Source organism: Myodes glareolus, chromosome 3 (assembly GCF_982192425.1).
Source record: "Myodes glareolus chromosome 3, mMyoGla1.1, whole genome shotgun sequence".
Taxonomy (NCBI): Eukaryota; Metazoa; Chordata; class Mammalia; order Rodentia; family Cricetidae; genus Myodes; species Myodes glareolus.
The window spans coordinates 70536671-70557138 of NC_142028.1; positions in this window are offsets into that span (position 1 = coordinate 70536671).

The window sequence follows — 20468 nt, forward strand, 5'->3', positions numbered from 1 at the left end:
TAGCAAAGGTGGGGGTGAGGGATTTCTAAGGCTCAAGACCCCTGATTGGCTGACATTTGTCTAGGGGTGTCCTGATGAAAAGCGATGGGTGTGTGTTACAATGGTTGGAACATTAGGAATTTCCTTTGGACGGTCTGTTCCTGGGTGGTGCCTGGGTAGTCTCAGTTTGTGGTCTTTCTCGGAACCAGGTAATGCCTTAGGGTAAACTACGGAGACTCAGGCCTCTATTGAGCTTGTCATGGCTGGGTCCCACACTGAGAAGACCGAGACAGAGGTATGAATTGACGCCCTCAGGTCTCACAGCCCGGATTTGAGCCTAAAGCCCCCTTTAAAACTCAGCGTTCTGTAGGGCATAGTGGAGCATGCTCATGATCCCAGCACCAAGGCAGGCAGGCATGGGAGGATCATGAGTTTGAGACCAGCCTGGGCTATATGGCAAGACCCTGTGTCAAAAACAAATAAATATATAAAAATAGAATAAAAACAATAGAAAAACAAACAAACAATACCTATCAGGGTCTAATTAAATCAAGGGGAATAAAGAAGCCCCTGCCCAGAACCCCACATTTATATTCTTTCCTCCATGTCCCAAACCTGAGTGTTCATTCATTAGCGCTTCTTGTGGGAGACCCGGATGGGGAGGACAGGTCCACTTACACAGGCCAGGCCAGCAGGTCTCCTGCCCACGCTGGCCCCTGCAGTTGCCAGGCAAGGCAGCAGCTTGCACTCCAGCCCTGTTTCCAGCCCCCAGGGGAATCGCTTGACTCTGAAATTGGTTCCGGGAACACTTTTTGCTCCCACCATTATCCTGTCTTCCTTGACACCCCCTCCCCCAGCACCTTTTTTTTTTCTTTTTATACTAAACTTTCTCTGAATTCACCTGATTTTTCCCATCTCCTTTACATTCTTTATGGCAATGGAGAAATAATCACCGCTTCTCCGGCAGGGTGATGGGAGTGTGCAGTATTAACTGTAAATCAGGCAGAAATTGGTGGAAGGGGAAGGGTTTGATGAGGTGCAGAGACATTATATCATTTTAAAGCACTTTCCTGGTCTCCAGTAATCCCCATGTAAATGAAAAGGAGGCAGCGCGCCTCTCTCAGAAGCTGCCTTGAGGAATGGGAAAATACTCCTGGAAGGCAGAGGAAGATGGGCTGGGCTAGCTCTGGGCTGGGGCCTGGGCAGGGAGGCAGGGAGGCAGGGAGGCAGGGATCCCCCAGGTTGAACCCCAGCCCCTCCAACCAGGACTTGCACCACACCCTGGACTTGAATCCTTTTGGCTGTGCTGGGACACCTTGGAAGATGAGGACCCAAGCCGTGGAGGGGCGTGGGGAAGGCGGTAGCGCTCACCAACAGAGGGCAGAGTAGCCTCAAACCGCGCCGGCTCTGAAGCCCAGGGCTGTGTGCATGTGTAGTGCTGCCCTTTAGTGGGTCCATTGTCATAAGGACCCGAGGGCGTTATGAAACACAGAGGCGGGGGTGGCAGGACAGGATACTAACACCCTGCGATACGTGGAACACTCTGCCCAACAAAGAGTCGCCTCTCCTAAGTGCAACCGGCTCCCCCTCCACGCAGCAGCTCCCCCGCATGCAGCCCCCACAAAGAGCTTCTGAAGAGCATCCATCTATCTAGCCCAGTACTGTAGGGGCCATTTCCAGAGGAAGAGAGTGACTGCCATTCTCTCCCTGGCCTCTTGGCTCCCTTTGAACTTAAGGCAATTTGTTCCCAGCTTACTGACAGCTGACGTCACTGAATTCAGCTACTTGATTTCATCAACTCTAAGATGTCCTAGGTTATGAGGGGGAAGTGCTGTGACCTAATGCTTTCTGGTCACTTAGATTTTTTTTTTAAAAAAACAAAACTTTATTGACTCATTGAAAGTGTTCTTTAATGCTTATTTTATGTCATGGGCTAGTACACGTGACAAATTAGCCATCGGATTCCTCACCTTTCCATTCAGGGTGAGGAAATTCACTCTTCTATATCACTTTGTCCCCTCCCCCAGGCTCCCCAGTGTTCGCGTTTCCACACAGTACCCTGAGAAACACCAAGAGAGTAGATGCTGCTGCAAAGACAGGGTTTCACCAGCATCTTTGGGGGTTCCTTTCAAACTCTAAGTAACTATTCTCTATGTGTGATGGTGGCTCTTATTAAAGAATTGCCTTAATTAGGGTTACCAAGACTTTGACGAAATATTATGACCAAAAGCAAGTTAGGGAGGAAAGGATTTATTTGGCTTACGCTTCTGCATTGTAGTCTGTTCATGAAGGAAGCCAGGACAGGAACTCTAACAGGGCAGGAACCTGGAGGAAGGAGTTGATGCAGAAGCCATGAAGGGGATCTGTTTACTAGCTTGCTCATCGTGGCTTGCTTAGCATGCTTTCTGACAGAACCCAGGGCCACCATCCACAATGGGCTGGGCCCTTCTTGATTGATAACTAATTAAGAAAATGCGTTAAAGCTGGATCTTATGAAGGCATCTTCTCAATTGAGGTTCACTCCTTTTGGATAACTCTAGCTTGTGTCAAGTTGACATAAAATTAGCCAGCACAGGCATCAACAAGCAGTTTGCAGACCGTAAACAAACCTTATATCCTCACCCAAAGAGCCATAGAACAATTTACTGATAAACCACAGAGGGGCTGGCTGCAGTGTGTGATCAGACATCCCTGTTCAGCTATGTCAAACAAAGCCCCAGTCACTGGGACTCACCACCATTGTCTGTGAGCAGCAATTACACAACATTAAGCAGCAGTCAGTATAGAACCTAGACTTTGGGAAACATATTACAGCCTGGGAGATGGCTCAGTGGGCAGAGGTGCTTGCTGTCTAAACCTGACAACCTGGGTTCGAACCCTGAAACCCACATAGAAGATAGATGTGGTGGTGTGTATCTATCGCCCCGGCATTCCTGCTATGAGATGGGAGGCAGTGACAAGAGAATCACCCAGAAGCTGTGAGACCAGCTTGACTGGAGCACACAGTACAGCAAGAGAAGCAGCAAGAGAGACCTTGCCGCAACAAGATGGGAGGCGAGAACAGACTCCCAAAAGTTGTCCTCTGATGGCCCTGCACATTCCATGGCATGAATAATGTTCATGCACGCGCGCGCACACGCATACACACACACACACACACACACACAGAGAGAGAGAGAGAGAGAGACAGAGAGAGACAGACAGACAGAGACAGAGACAGAGACAGAGACAAATCCTGAGATGCCTTTTCCAGAGTGGTGTAAGAGAAATGCCTTACAGAAGTTTGTAAGCAAAAACGTAGGATAGACTCACATTAAGTTTGAACGTCAGATCAAAATCAAACAATTTTTAGTATAAGTATGTTCCAAGTACCTCATGGAACCGCTTTTACAAAAGAGGACAGAAGCAGAGAGGCAGAGTTGAATTAACTAACATCCTGTATTTCATAGGCCTCTCTCCTGTGCGATCTAATGCAAAGTTAATATGCCCAGTGGCCACCGTGCCTGGCCCAGGCTCAGGTGCCTTTGTGGCTGTGGCTGCGCAGCATGCCCCCTGGTGTGGGAATGAGCTCAGAGCACAGGCGATGCTGGCCTAAGGTACCCTGCTCTGGTATATATGACCAACCAGAACCATCAGCACTTGACGTCTCTGATTTATTCCACAGTGTTGTGTCTGGGTGAATAGACAGGAATTGGACTAGGCCAAGGTTCTGGAGGTCACAGCCCCTTACCTGCTTATCACTGGGTTGGGGACTTCTAACGGAGATACTTAATGACTGCGTAGGAGCTCAGGAAGGCATCCTGGTCCAGGGGACAGAGGTTTCCAGGCAGAGGGAACCTGTGCACAGCAGCAGACGTGGGAAGACACCAGCAGACTTCTAGGAAGAGAGAAGTACAGTTTGCAGGGCCATGAGATGCTCTGTGGGGAACGCAGGGGGAGCTGGGGAGGACTCCTGTGTCTGGGGCTTCCTGCCTATGCGACCTTGGACAGTTACCTGCCCTGCTTAATCTCAGCTTCTTGGACACCAAAGACTAAGTGCTGAGACTCTAAACTCCCAGACTCTAAGATGTACTGCTCAAAACCAGTTCGGATTGTGCGTACTTGGTGTATACCTATGATCCCAGCACTTGGAAAGCTGAGGCAGGAGGATTGAGTTCAAGGCCAGGCTGTAAAGCATTGTAAGACTCTGTATCATCAAAACAAAAACACACGAAACCAGTTCTGAAGGCATAAAGATTAACAAAGGACTTCTGAGTATGATATGTGGCCAATCGGGTATGTGTTTAATATTACAATAGCAACAGCGGATGGGGTACTCGCTCAGTGCTCTGTATTTGTTAAAATAATGTCAAGGGCTGGGGAGATAGCACGGGGATCCGAGTTGGGTCCCCAGAACCCATGTAAAAATTGCTAGGCATCTGGTACACACCTCTAATCCCAGCACTCAAGAGGCAGAGAGAGTGGGATCCCTGGGGCTCACAGGGTGTCCAGTCTAGCTTACTTGGCGAGTTCTAAGCTAGTGAGAGACCAGGTTCAAATAATAATAATAATAATAATAAACAAATTAAAGAACAATTAGAAGATGTAGGAGGATCAACACCTGAGGTTTTCCTCTAGCCTACACACACACATACACGCACACCAGCACTCACACACGTACTCACAAACTCACACACACATACATACTTATACGCCCACAAAAGTCATGGTGGCGGAGCCAGGACTGGTGTATAGACCCAGATGCCATGAATCTCTGTGCCACTGGCACCCCTAGAATGCTGGAGAGATCCCCGTGCCTGGCACACATCCCTGAGCCAAGACTTGTCCCTGAGCACAGGAAACCCAGCTAGAATCAAAATTCCACAGGCACCCTAATCCTTGCACATCCTATTTTAAATGACAAACCAGGCAATTAGGAAGTCCCTAACCCAAATCCAAGCCATATATAAACATCCGGTCAACACCCGTAGGGGTCAGCTGGTCTCAACTCAGGGAGCCGAGTGTCTATTGGAGGGTCTCTGAACTGGGGTCCCCAGGGAAGGCAGCCTAAGGGTCTAGAGGCGGGCGTCTGATTTCTCTGCCAAGTGCCTGCAATTACAGCCATTCTCCCTGCACTGCAGACTCCTGGGGAGGAGTCATCCATCGCCCACTCGCTTAAACTGATTAGGAAATGCTTTCTTCATTCCCGAGTCTTCCCCATGTCTCAGCAGTGTGTAGAGTTGCTGCCCAGGCTTCCACGTCAACATGCGTCTTAACTATTTCAAAACCGTCCTGCTTGCCCTTGGACTTCTGAGGTCTTGACTTCTGCCTGACTTCCCCTTGACAGACTTCAGTGCTCGTTACCCCAGTAGGAGCTGCGTCCACTCTGGTCCCCCATGGGGTAGTTCTGACAACACGGTTCTGGCTAATTTCTCCAGCCTCATTCTGGAGGGGGTGTGCGGCCTCTGGAGATCCGGTTGACATAAGAAGTGTAGGAAGAGAGACTGGAGAGATGGCTCAATGGTTAAGATCACTGACTGCTCTTCCACAGGACCTGGGTTCAATTCCCAGCACCCATGTGGCAGCTCACAACTGTCTATAACTCTAGGATCCAGCACCCTCACACAGACATACATACAAGCGAAATACCAATAAAATAATAAAAATTTTAGCACAATCCCTACTTTTGTTCCTTTCTTTCTCATTACTTTATTTGGAATTTAAAAAAAAGAAATGCAAGAAGGTGGCCCACAGAGCAGCCAGTGGCTGGTTTACTGTGAGATTGCCAGCCCCATGCTGTACTTGCTAAGAGGATGTGATGGTTTCTCTAGTGAGTTCAGCTCCAGGACAGAATTTATAGAATGCTCCCTTCCTCTTCCTTCTCCTTTAAGTCTCTGTCTCTGTGTCTTGTTCTCTATCTCTGTGTTTTTAAATTTTATTTATTTATTTATTTTTATCACAATACCCATTCATTCTCAAACTCTTGGCCCCATGGGCCTAGAGTGCATTCACATGGGTCAAGCTGCCCCAGGCTTGAGGCTTGGCTCAGGTTTCCTCCCTGGCTCATTCTGGGTTTCTGGGTAAAAGCATATGGCTTCTAGGAGCATGCACATTGTATAGTCAATCCTGGATGCAAAAAAAAAAAAAGATAAATTGAGAGAATGGAGCTGTAATGATCTGTCTTGTCCCTTTAAGAGACAAGCCACGCCCATTCCTCAGTGGCTTGCAGGCACTCAGCTGAGGCAGGCAGATCTTCCTTCCTGCTTGCAGCCTGAGTCTTTTCCTTTTCCCTCTCCCTCTCAAGGAGGCAGCTTCTGCCTCTCCCCACTTCTCCCCTTACCCTCTTCTGTCTCTTCCTCCCTCCTCCATCTCTCTGCCTCTCTGCTCTTCTCTCCTTCTCCCCTTTCCCCTCCATAACCCACTAAATAAATATCCAACCTCACTCTGCATGGCGTACCTATCCATGTCTCTGTCTCTCACCCACCATGGTGTGGCTACTGCCCAGGACCAGCTGCCTTTGGAGACCTGCAGTGTGGTCCCGTCATGCCCATCTGTCTGTCTCTCCTCGGGGCCTGCTGCAGCCACTCTGCTTGGGACTGGTTGCTCTCGGGACTGCTGCCCACTTCCTGCTGTCACATGGTTCACTGCCGTCGCTTGGGAACCTGCAGTGTTTCTGCTGCTGCAGCCACCAGCGATCCTGCAGCATATCTTTTTTTTTAATCCATTACAGGAGCATCTTTGGGTCTCAGTTCCAAACTGAGACTCGGTCACCACTGTCCGTGTTCCATGGCCAAAGCAAGTTATCGGACTCAGTTTATCCTCAGGGGCAGAGAACTAGACACCACCCATGATGGCTGCAGGAACTGTAGAGTCACAAGAAAAAGACCTGAACCGGTGACAGCCATCCAGGGAGGGAGTGGAGAGTCAGAATACCCTGTTCTTACAGCTTTATCAGAGGAGCTTTGGGTACGTGAGACGGTAAAATGAGGCTCCACCCTGAGCCTGGACGCCGGGAATGGCAATGTGCAGGTGTTTCTGGTGTTGTCTGGGGAAAAGGGTACGAGACACGCTTCCCTTCAGAGAACATATGTGTCACTCATTGTGACCTCGTGTCTTCTCTGAAATCGCTAGCACGACCACCCTGGGCAAAGACAGAACAAATTGGACATCAGGGTTTGAGGACCAGAGTGGCAAGCTCAACTCTCCAAGGACCTGAACTTGTCTAAAAGAGCCCACTGTCAGGCAAAGAAAGACCTTCTGCCTCCCACTTCAGTGCTGTGACCAACTTGGTGGCCTCATGATCTTGTGACCTCTCCTCCCTCAATTACCTAATCCCAGCTCCCTCCTCCCGCCCCTGACTTTGACATTTGCCTCTGCTCTGTCCTGAGCTCTTTACGCATTCCTACCTGAGAGGAATAGAGTTATGCCTAAGAAAATGAGTCAGGGATAGAGCAAGGGGCAGGAAAGCAAGCCAGACCCTGGGCAAGTCCAGGCGGGGCTGATGGGAAGTCATCCGGGCTTTGGTGTCCAATTAGCACCCTCTGCGCTTGGAGCTGTGACTGAGCGGCTACCAAGCAGCTGGAAGGGAGCAGCCTCACTGCTCAGCTGATGAATGAGTCCTAATTGGGTGTCAGGCATGCCAGGCCCCACTGGTACCCCTTACCTCCCGGCCAGCCTCTCACAGACCACCACAGAAAGCCAAAGCTCAAAAGGCAGCTGATTGGTCTGGCCTGCCCGGCAATCCTCACATCGTATTCTCATGCCCCGTCACTCAACCTCCTTTTCTTGGCTTTTGTTTTTGTTTTTTATTTTCTTTTCAAGGGCTTTGAAGGGGGAGATAAAAATGGTCCATATTTGTGAAAAGTTTGCTAGGAATCTTGGGGTGGGAGAGAGCCTGTGTTAAATGAAGCACTGAGCACAGACATTTTGGGCACACATGCCATGATGGCCCCAGTTGTCCTGACTGTGGGGACAACCCTCCTACACACCCCTCCATACTCCTTCTTCTCCGTATTTTTAGACAAGCGCTCCCAAGCCAGCCATGAGCTAATGGAAGGCTTCCTCCTGCCTCTTGCCTGGCAGCCTTGCTGTTCATTTAGGGTAAAACGAAAGACTAGCTACTTAATTACCCTCCACGCTCCAAGGGAGGAGAAGCCGCACTTCCCCTGCAGGAGGCAGACGTGGGCTTGAGCACATGTGTGGGCACAGACACCCGGTGACCCCTGTGTTCAGCAGCGCCTACAAGTGGTTGGGAGAACTGGCGGCGCAAGGTTGGGATGTATTGAGCAGGGGACAGAGGTGACAGCTGAATATACAGATCTATCCACACTGGGTTTCCACCCACGGTTTCCCTCCTCACCACCCAGCCCCCTCCTATGGGGAAGCCAGCGTCTTGCCCACGGCCTCCAGGGCCTTGCTTTAGCCAGACAGAAGCAGAAATAGCCAGCAAACCTCTGTCTCTGTGTCGGAGGAGCCTGAACCTTTGGGGTAAGGCTGTTCTCTGACCTTGTCAGTGTCCTGGCTGACAGACCACCTCACCCACTCCCTGGAGATTGGCAGAGAAGTCCAGTTTCCACCCTGCTGGGGCAGGAGAGCAGTAAGGCAGAAGACAGCAGGCCCAATCCATTTTTTTTTTTTTACCAGCCCCTCTGAGCGAAGATGCCCAAGCAAAGGGAACTAAGAGAAGAGCATGAAATGTCCCCATGTCGAGCATGACCCAGAAATAGCAGAGGGTGCATGAGAAGCCCCCGTGAGGTGTTCTGGAGCTGGTAACCAGAGGGAAGATGCCCGTTGCACCCTCTCTCCTGGTGCTTGGGTCTGCCTAAGGACCCAGAATCAAACTCTTTGTGGGGAGAGATCCCTAAAGAAAGAAGTTGATGTCTACCCCTTAAGCTCTAAGAGACAAGGGTTCAGACGCAAAACCCTCAATTTTGTAATAAACAAGAAAACCTGTGACTTCTTACACCTTGTCACCTGTAACCTTAAGGCATTTCCACACACCATGCCCAGGCCTCGCTTTCCCATCCTGTCTTAAAGAACCCTGGCCCTCCACTAGCTTTCATCCGTTCCTTGCAGTGTCCATCACTGGCTGACACCATGCTGTAAAGTCAGTGTTTAGCCTTTGTCCTGAGGAGGCTGCTTTGTCCCCAGCTGGACCTGTGTCCAATTGAGAGCCGCTGACTGCTTGAGCACATTGAGTGCTCAATGGCGACACCTGCTGGCAAACAGAATATTGCCATTCAGCTCTATTATACATTGTCCTGCTAAGCCAAAACGAACGGGAAGGGCTTTTTTCTAGGTACTCTAAGTGATAGGGTTTGGAAACGCCAGGCAATAGTGGGAGGGGTGAGTTTTGGACAGAAAATACCGAGTGAAGTGAGAGCTTAGAGGTGAAGTGGACCAGCAGAGAAAGTGGAACGAGAAGTCTAGTAAAGGAAAGGGGGGGACGCAGCCAGGCCTTGACTCCCACTGCAGCCTCCAAGTCTCATACTTTGCTTTTTAAACTTTGTTTTAGACCATGCATACGCACGTGTGTCTATGAGGGGCTGTGTACACGAGCGCAGGCGCCCTCAGAAGCCAGCACCGTCAGATCCCCTCAGCTGAAGTTACAGGAGGTTATGAGTCTCCCAGTGTGGGTGCTGGGAATGGAACTCGGGTCCTCTGCAAGAACATTCTTATCCACTGAGCCATCTCTCAGCACCCCACCCACTCTGCTTCAATTTAATTTTCCTATTCTCTTTTAATTTCAGGTCATTTCTCTCAAAAAAAAGTTCCCAATGTAAATACTGGTTGGGGACAGTCAGAAAGAAGAGAGAAGGGGCTGCAAGGAAAGTCAGGACAAATTGAAGGGGCCAGGAGAGAAAGGCTTGCCCCAACTCTCTCCATCGATTCCAGGCATGTTGACTTTGGCCTAGTGATTCCCATGTATATCCTCACTGCGTCTACCTATGACCTTATGAGCCATAATTCGTTAGCCCTACAGTATCCACAAGGAAACCCATAACATAAGGAAACTGAGTCTGGTGAAGGAAGTTTCCAGACTCCCACAACAAGACAAGATTCATGCCCAAGTCGTCCCTGACCTTCATTCACTGGTGTCTTCTTTCAGGGGTCCTAGCTACAGAGGATCGCAATTTCCTCTGTGGACAAGAGGCGTACAGCTTGAAAACAGATCAGAGCAGAGCAGAAGCCGCTGAACCCGAGGATTCTGAGAACCCTACTGTGGAGACTATACCCCACCCTGAACACGCGCGCGCGCGCGCGCGCGCACACACACACACACACACACACGTTTGTGTAACCATAGTTACTGCTAGTATTAATCTATTTTCTGCTGCTGGGTTTATTTAGCTAATAGTTTAGACACTGCATATCCAAGTTGGACAGTCTCGTTTGGTTGACCTCTAAGGGCCCCTTGGAGGTGTCACAACATAGGGAGGAAGTGAGAAGAGAAATAGCCGCACGCAGAAAAGGCCACATACATGGGGTGCCTTTGCTCTTCTTATAAACCCTATTTTCATGGGAACTCACTCCATGGGACCAGCATTAATCCCTTCAAAGGGCAATGTGCCCAATGGCTTAATTACCTCTGGGCCTCATCTCTAACAGGTTTCACCTCCCCTCCATACAGGCAGGCCCTCTGAAGACAAGGGGTCCAGCCCATGATCCTGGGGTGAGGGACATACTTCCACAAACCATCCACAAAGTCTACCATCTTCCAGGGTGGTTACCACTTTACTCTTAGAACTTTGATATTCTCCAGTAGGAGTGAGAAATCCAAGACCCCCCCCATCAGGTGCCCCCATCCTGGGGTCTTTTTAACAGGAAACCTCTGACTGCACCCCTGGGAATGTTTGCCCCAATTCATTATCAAATTGCTTGCAATTATCAAACCGTGCTCCCTTGAGCTGACCTTTAGCGGGGGAACAGCTATATTTAGAGAGAAACCAGCGCTTTGTAATTACCCCCACTCCGATTGCTTAAAGGTCGGTAGCAGACGTGCCAGCTTGATCCGTGGAAAGGGCTGATTCCAGGATCTCCAGATAATTATTCAAAGCAGACAATAATTAGCGAATATTTTCTACACATGGATCCATTCCCATTGCTCAGCCCCAGAAGGGAGCCCAGAGGCTCGCTGAGGCCACGCGCCCGCGTCTGTGTGACAACAGAGCTCTCACGCATCCTTCCAAGCTCTGTCAAGAACTCAGTAATTAGCCTTGCTCACTCAGGCATTGCCAGTGTTGTAAAACATGGATTCCCACTTTATGGATGAAGAAACTGAGGCTCTGAGAGGTTCGGTAGAGCTGCCCAGAGTCCGCGCTGAATCAAGACTTCGGCCACACCTCCTGATTCCACATCTTTTCTATCCTCTTGGCTGGGAAAAAAAATCACTCTTTCTGCGGGTATTTATTGAGTGTCTGCTACACGCCTGGACTTCCGGCCAACTGTCGGAAGGAAGTGCCTAGCCGTGTGCCTGGTGTCCAAACACTGGGAGAGGGAGTGGGAGACAAATGGGTCTCATGTGATACATGGGAAGAAACTTCTCAAGGGACAGCCCCTCGACTCCAAGGCAGAAGCTAAGAAGTTAAGAGACAAGGAAGGAGGACTCCAGACCGGGGAGGAGAAAGTATATCCAGTGTGGTTTGCCAGTGTGCTCAGCACTTCTTCAGTAACTGAAGAATGAGCGAAACAGCACGCGTCACCTGATCCCGTGTGAAGAGGAATTGAGGATATAACCTACATGGAGTTTCTAGAAGGGCAGTGTGGGGGGGGCAGAGGGGTAGGGGAGCATTGAGCTCCTCTTCCCTGTGGCCTACATGTCCCATTTATATCTACTTACTATTTTGATCTTCCAATCCATAACTTTAAAAACATATGCAGAAATCATCGGTTCATAAACTTTTTAGGTCTGAGGTATGTATAAAGTATTGTGTGTCTTGACTTCACAGTTTATTAAAAGTGAAAAAAATGAAGTCATCAGTAATATCTTTCTAAAAATTTCCTCTCAATTAACTGGCCAGCCACCAGATCCCAAGCAGAGGAAATGATTATTTAAATACTAGTGCTAATAGCAATGATGAATAGCCCCTGGGCTTACTTGCAGGTGAGAGCTTCTTCAGAGAAGCCTGTCTTTGTGTTGTCCCCACTGCCCTGTGACATCACCAAGGCTCCTGCTGCTCTTAGAGGAAGTCCACACAAAGTCACTCGCTTACGGCGGGCACAGACAGTACAAAAGGGGGCCCACAGATCCTAGACAGTTCAACTCCGGTGTGGATTCGCTGGTGAGTGAGGATGGGGAGGGGGCTCAGGAATAGATCAAGAAATGCTGAGCCCCATCTAATGCAGAGAGAGAGAGAGAGAGAGAGAGAGAGAGAGAGAGAGAGAGAGAGAGAGCAATTTTAATAAACTCTTAAGATAAAGTCCTCTATAAAGACATTATGTAACTCTTTAGGGAAGATATTTATCCAGCATTTCAGAAGCACTCATTTATCTACAGACAATATTTATTTTTTCACTTATTGTATCAGTCTCCATTATTCTATTCATTAGTGTGAGTCCCTGAAGACCCACCCTGGCTGCGTGCCTTCCGAGAGCTGGTGCTCATTCACCGCCTAGCAGTGTCGGGCACCAGGCTGGGAGCTGAGGATGCAGTGGGGAAAGAAAGGCAGGGGATGCAGGGTCCAGGTGAGCACAGCTCAATATCACAGCAGCTGGCCCTGTGTAGACTTTGTGTGTGTGTGTGTGTGTGTGTGTGTGTGTGTGTGTGTGTGTGTGTGCGCGCGTGCATCCTGTTCCCAGTTCAGACTCTTCAGATGACATCTGTGATGCTGATATCTAAGACTGAGTTTTTCATGGTCATTTTTTAAAATTGTTTTTATTGAGCTATACATTTTTCTCTCCTCCCCTCCCTTCCTTTCCCCTCCCCTCAACCCTCTCTCATTGTCCCCACGCTCTCAATTTACTCAGGAGATCTTGTCTTTTTCTACTTCCCGTGTAGATTAGATCCATGTATGTTTCTCTTAGGGCCCTCTTTGTTGTCTAGGTTCTCTGGGATTATGAATTGTTGACTGGTTTTTCTTTGCTTTATGTCTAAAATTCGCTTATGAATGAGTACATATTATATTTGTCTTTCTGGGTCTGGGTTACCTCACTCAATATGATGTTTTCTAGAGCCATCCATTTGCCTGCAAATTTCAAGATGGCATTATTTTTTTCTGTTGTGTAGTACTCCATTGTGTAAATGTACCACATTTTTCTTATTTGTTCTTCAGTCAAGGGGCTTTTAGGTTGTTTCCAGGTTCTGGCTATGACAAACAATGCTGCTATGAACATAGTTGGGCACATGGCCTTGTAGTATGATTGAGCATCCTTTGGGTATATACCCAAAAGTGATACTGCTAGGTCTTGAGGTAGGTTGTTTCCTAATTTTCTGAGAAACAGCCATACTGATATGCAAATCAGGTTGACCAGTTTGCATTCCTACCAGCAATGGAGGAGTGTTCCCTTTACCCCACGTCCTCTCCAACATAGGTTGTCATCAGTGTTTTTAATCTTGGTCATTCTTACAGGTGTAAGATGGAATCTCAGAGTTGTTTTGATTTGCATTTCTCCGATGACTAAGGATGTTGAGCATTTCCTTAAGTATCTTTCAGTCATTATAGATTCCTCTGTTGAGAGTTCTCTGTTTAGGTCTGTACTCCATTTTTTTATTGGATTATTTGTTGTTTTGATGACCAATTTCTTGAGTTCTTTGTATATTTTGGAGATCAGCCCTGTAGGCAGCTATTTTGCCTTGTTGACCATGTCCTTTGCTTTACAGAAGCTTCTCAGTTTCAGGAGGTTCCATTTATTAATTGTTTCTCTCAGTGTCTGTGCTACTGGGGTTATATTTAGGAAGTGGCATCCTGTGTCAATGCATTCAAGTGTACTTCCCACTTTCTCTTCTATAAGGTTCACTGTGGTTGGTTTTATGTTGAGATCTTCGAGCCATTTGGACTTGAGTTTTATGCATGGCGATAGATATGGATCTATTTTTATTCTTCTACATGTTGATATCCAGTTATGCCAGCACCATTTGTTAAATATGCCTTCCTTTTTATATTTTTTGCTTCTTTGTCGAAAATCAGGTGTTCATAGGTGTGTGGATTGATATCCGGGTCTTCTATCCGATTCCATTGGTCCTCCTGTCTGTTCTTATGCCAATACCAGGCTGTCTTCAGTACTGTAGCCCTGTAGTAGAGCTTGAAGTCAGGAGTCAGGGATTGTGATGCCTCCAGAAATTCTTTTACTGTACATGTTTTGGCTATCCGGTTTTTTTGTTTTTTTGTTTTGTTTTGTTTTGTTTTGCTTTTTCATATGAAGTTGAGTATTGTTCTTTTTGAGGTCTTTGAGAAATTTTGCTGGGATTTTGATGAGCGTTGCATTGAATCTGTAAATTGCTTTTGGTAAGATTGCCATTTTTGCTATGTTAATTCCACCTGCCTAAGAGCATGGGGAGAGCTTTCCATTTTCTGGTGTCCTCTTCAATTTCTTTCATCAAAGATTTAAAGTTCTTGTCATACAGGCCTTATACTTGTTTGGTTAGAGTTATTCTGAGATAGTTTATATTATTTGTGGCTACTGTTAGATGGTTCCTGCCGCAGGAGCCACATTGGACACATTCCACTTCTGAGAGACACCACATCCTGAACAAGATGTTGGAAACGCAGGACATTTCTTTTGCTGCACAAACTTCAAGTGTTTGTTTGTAGGGGAAGCAATGTCTTCTCGGGGGAGGAGTTAAGTCTGAGGTCACCGCAAGCCAGTGGGCTTGGAAAAGGAGGCTAGCTTCTTAAACAGTTCTGGGCTTTTGATCATTCATAAATCGACTCAGGCCAGATTAGTCTGCATGAGCAGAAGGGACGGTGCTTCTATTTGTTTGGGCATCAAGAATTTGATTTAGAAAAGAAAGATTTCTCAGAAGCTCACCCTATGGGTGCAGACAACGGAGGTGAACAGAGCTCCCGCTTCCTGGAGGCAAGGGCACATGGGTGTGTGTAAGTGTACACATTCCTGGAAATACCAGCTCACTTAGATACAGTCACAAGATGCCGGCACACGCATCCAGCAACATATTAAACCATACGTCTTCTACACATGTGATCACACACACACACACACACACACACACACACACACAATGGTTGCCACAGATACATCCTGCCTCTCTCTGGGGTTGTCACACATGATTGAGCTGCCTACAGTTAAGTTCTGTGGCTTCTTGCTATCCTGATATAATATAGAAACAGATGGGCCAATTTTTCTTACATTTCCAAGATTCAAGATAAATGTTTGAGAGCTGTGCGGTAACCCCGTCCTCGGAATCCACCCACTCATTCACCGCTTAGGAAACATTGATGGAGGGCCTTGAGTTGGCAGAAACACGGAGCAGGGGCAGCACAAAGCCACAGAATTCTACCACAAACATCAGACTCAGCCCCAAGAGAAGGAGGGAGCTCGTTCACACAACGTAGTCCTCAGCCAAGGACCAGAAGCAGAGGCAATGACCTCACCTCCCACCATTCCCCTGCAAAGAAAATGGAGCCACAGGGAATCAGGGAGGGGAGAGAGGCCAATGTTTCTAGGTCCAACGAGATGATACGCTGAGAAGTCTGGTGATAGACACTGTCTTAGTTTTCTTGTTGCCTTGATAAAAATAACCTGACAAGGGGCTGGAGAGGTGGCACATTGAGTAAGAGTACTTGGAGCTCTTGCAGAGGACTGGAGTTTGGTTCCCCTGGGCAGCGCAGGGCCGCCTGTGACTCCAGCTTCAGGGGATCCCGCTCAGACACTTTGCATGCATGTGTGTGTACCCACATTCGTACACATACACAAGAATAATGAAATCTCTGCAAAAAAAAATAGTCTTAGAAAAGCAATTTAAAGGAGGAAGGGCATATTCGGGATCACAGTTTAAGGGGATAGGCCATCATGACAGAGAAGTCAAGGAAGCAGGGGTTTGAAGCAGCTGGGCATACCACATCCACCGTTAGAATTGAGTGATGGACACATGCTGGTTCTCAGCACCCTTTAGGGAACGATGCCACGCACAGTGGACAGGTCTCCCCATTGCAATTAATTTTACTTCAAGCCGAATTCACTCAGCCCTTACCATTGACATGCTCTGACATGCTCAGCCCCCCACATAAAAACATCCCTTTACTGTGTTCCACAAGCCCCTTCCTAACCTTCAATTATTGCCTGAACTCTCTAAGTTCTAGCAAAACTCTTCCAAAGGATTTCTTGCCTCCCTACCTTCACTGCCCTGCCTCCCCAGGTAAGTGATCCTTGAAACCCTTCAAATACAACTTCTGACCACCACCACCACCTCCGACTCCACGGGATGGCTCTCCCCAAGTCACCTGTGACCACCACCCTGCCACATCAAGTCAGCACCGTCCATATTTTGTCTCCTCCAGCCCCGCTCTGCTGCTCAAATGCTGCCACAGGCCAAACATCAGAATGGCACCGATGGGTGCTGCTTGTGGCTACTCTGCCCGGTGACTCATGTTTGTGTCGGTGTGGCAGGCAGCTTTAGCTGTCAGCTCAACACAGCCTGGAGTCATCTGAGAGAAGAGTCTCCACTGAAGAAATGCTCAGATGGGTCTAGCCTCTGGGCACCTCTGTGGGGGGTTTGTCTTGATCATTAATTGATACAGGAGGGCCCAGCCACTCTGGGTGGCACCATCCCTAGACAGGCAGTTCTAACCTGTGTAAGAAAGCTAGCCATACTTGGGCTTGAAAGAAAATTTATTTATCAAACAAAGTGGTTGTCCTTCCACGTGGCAGCTGAACTCCCAAGACAGACAGAGTTCTGCCCACCCCTGCCCTGGCCTCATCTTCCTGACCCTGGTGCTCAACCCCAGGCCACGCAGGACTAAGGATGCATTTGATCCACTTTGATCTTCTGCCCAGAGCCACCTTCACTTTCTCTGCTTTAAAACAAAAGCAAGGAAGGATGGGGAGAAACTGGGGAGGAGGGGCAGGGAGAAGGTTCCATTCCCATGAAAAACACCTAGCAGGGCCTGGCCCACAGTAAGTGTCCAATAAATGATAGCTATTATCATCATTGTTACTATTATGAACTGCCGCAGCTCTGCCCGTGGTTGGTCTGCTGGCAGCAGGAGATGCATGCTGGCCCGCTCCTTGCTCCAGATCACTAACCCAGGCTAAGTGCCAGTAATTACTGCTCTGAGGGATACTAGTAACAGTGCCAAGGTCCAGAGCAGTTCCAGTCGGGTGAGTCCAGTAGCCCGGACTCTCTCTGCTCCCGCCTGCCAGGCAAAGCAGAGATTAGCACAACTGATCACAGGGCAAGGCAAGGCAGGTACAATATGGCAACGTGGTGAAGAGATTGTCCCTCCAGAAACCCAAGGAGAGGGGGACCTCCTGACAGGTGCACAGAAAACCAGTCAGCATACAAGAGGACCCCTGACTCCCCATGTTTGGAGTGGGGAGTCCAGTCTAGCTGAACCCTGTGGAAAACCTTTTGTGGCTCATTAAGACCTATTTATAAGTTTTGTTTGCTTTTTTTTTTTTTTTTTTTCCAGAGGACTCCTACAGGGATCTGTGTAGCAGTTTAGGTCCCGGCTAGGGGCAGCATTATGCTGCCACTTACCCACTTAACTAGGCAGGAAGCTGGCCCTGCCCAATGGGGTCCCTGAGGATGCCCTTCCCCGCAGGGCTGCCTGTGTTGTTCAGGCTTACAAGTGCTTCTGTTAAAGGCACGAATCAGCGTTCTGGGGGTATCTACTTCCACCCGCAAACAGACAGAATCATACCAGACACATAGGAAGGTCACAGAAATAGACACAACTTGTTACAAAAAGAGAAAGGCACTCCTAAGAACGGGAGTGGGGTAGTGATCTGGGGAAAGGCACGTGCCGAAAAACACTGAAAAACGCTGAGCCCCAAGTCCCAGCGGCACAGGCGCCCCAGCCCCGCAGGCGCCCCAGCCCCGTAGGTGCCCCAGCCTCACCCTCAGGGGTCATTCACACGGCACCCACCTTCCTGTTCAATACCTGTGTCCAGGTGGGGCGGGGTTTCCCCCGTCCTTGACCACCGGCTTCATTCCTCCCCCTCCCCCGCACACATACTCCTAGCATGTGCCTCTGTTTAGAAACGAGACCAACCCCAACCTCCAGGAACCTGCCCATGCTTCACCCGTCAAGCTGAAAAATAAGCAGACGGACCCCAGGGGTCTCTGGGCTGCCATGACACCTCCTAGGGTTTTTGTCTTTTCTACAGCTCCCTGTGTGCCCTTCCTGAACTAGATCCTGAGGGTCACAGGTGTGACCAGAAAAAGCAGCATGGGGCAGGGCTCGGCAACAGGCTTCAGGGGAGTGAGCTCCCAACCAGCCTCCTCCTTGTGTGTTCCCATCTCCTTCCCACTGGCCAGTTGGGGTGTGGCTTGTCCCCAGATTCCTCCTGACCTGGGCTCCTGAACTCCTGCAAGATGCTTTGCTGGGGTTGTAGAATGAGCTTCTGCCTCCTTCTGGTCTGATTGAGCAGTAAGCCCTTGGTGCCACCCCAAGACCCGCTCCTTCTCAACAAATGCAGATCCAGAAACCTTGAACTCTTAGGCTCTTTCTGCACCTGAGCCTGGAAGGCTCTTTTCCCCACTCCTTAGGCGAATGCACAGCATGTCAGATTTCCCATCCCTCTTGTCTTCCTGACCTCTTGCACCCATCCTGGCTGCCCCATGCCCTGATTTAAGCAACAGTCCCAGGGCGCTGGAGCTCTCTGCTAACTTTCAACATGCTGCTCTGGTACCCGCGAAGCTGCTCCACAATGTGGGACCATGGTTCTTTCATCTCTGTACCCCTGGCATCTGCCAGTCGGGAGGAATCACTTGATACTTGTCTCACTAAGGGAATGAACGAAAGTGGACCAAAAGGGCAGATCAAGGTGGGAGGAGAAGGGGACCAGGAAGAAACTGAAACTAGAGATGTGTGGGAAAGAGGAAGCAGGGAATGTGGAGCAGTTAGGGGACAGAGAATGAAAAGGGTGTGCAGAGTCAACCCCGGCACACTCCTGCAGCAGGGGATTTGAGTTTCTGAATATCTAGGGGCTTCTGGTTAGGGAGACATCCTGGTGGCTGTTCAGTACAGACATCATGAAAACTGTTCAGTACATACATCCTGGTGACTGTTCAGTATAGGCAGGAGCCCCATGGAGGTCATGGCCAGAGGAGATGCTGTGGTATTGAAGAAGCCCTAGGTTCTACCAGAGGCTGCTAATATGCCAAGTTCTAGCAAAATTCTTGTGTTTCAACTCCATTGCATCCTAGTGCCTCCCTCTCCTCCTCTCAGCCCACTACCCCAGCCCTCAACTGACCTTGAGTAAACCCTCCTCTGACCTTCAGGGGCTGGCTACCTTTCTTCAGCCTACATTAAAACACCACAGAACATCCTCACACTCTTGACTCCCGTCCTCAGACCCCAATCATGCTTGGCTTAGGATACATGTCAATTTGACTGTTGTGTAAATGATTCAAAGCGATTCCTAGTCTTGGTTCCCCATGCTGCCTGTAAGCACTCACATGAGATTCCACATGAGACAGTGGTATGGTCAAGAGCAACCTGGGCCTGGTTATAAAATGGGAGGTAGAAAAAAAAAATCACATACATGTAGTGCCAAAAAAGGCCAGAAGAGGGCCCCTGGTCACAGGCAGCCATGAGGGCTGTAGAAACCAAATCCAGGTCCTCTGCCAGAACTTAAAGCCAGTGGTTTTAAGTGCTGACCCCTCTCTCAGCCCCCATCCTCCTTTCTTGCTTTTTTTTTTTCTGCCTGGCAACTGTAGGATGATCTCTGAAGTTCTTTGCTTCCTTCAAGGTCACTTCCCAGTCAATGGCAGCATTTATAGTTGAAGATGTATTTTTTTTCCAACTCAAAGATTATTTTCTTCTAGTATTTCTTTTATTGTAGCTTCAGCTCTGTAATGTCCTTTCTCCATTCCTGTTCTTATTGTATTTCCCTGCTTGTTTTAAATATTTTTTTTGCCCCTCAATAATTCAGTTCTTTCTCTTCACAGGGGTTTGAGAAATTCTCAAGATAGTCATCTAATTAATCAGGTTGGTTTTCTGAAGTGCCCCACTGACATGTGTGGCCTTTAAGGTGTTTTCATTTGGAAATCATGACTTTTCCTTTCAAAGAACTCGCTGCTGTTCTCAGATAGATCTTTTTAAATCAACCTAATGGCATCTTAAGTCTCACTCAGAGGTGTTGACTGAAGTTTCTGTCCTGCCCAATCCTGCAGCCACTCATTCCCAAAGAAACACACAGAGATCTACATTAATAATAAATTGGTTGGCCTATTAGCTCAGGCTTCTTATTAACTAACCCTTATAACTTATATTAGCCCATTATTCTTGTCTATGTTAGCCATGTGGCTTGGTACCTTTATCAGTGAGGCGTTCTCATCTTGCTTGCTCTGTGTCTGGGGGATGACTGAGACTGACTCTTTCCTCTTC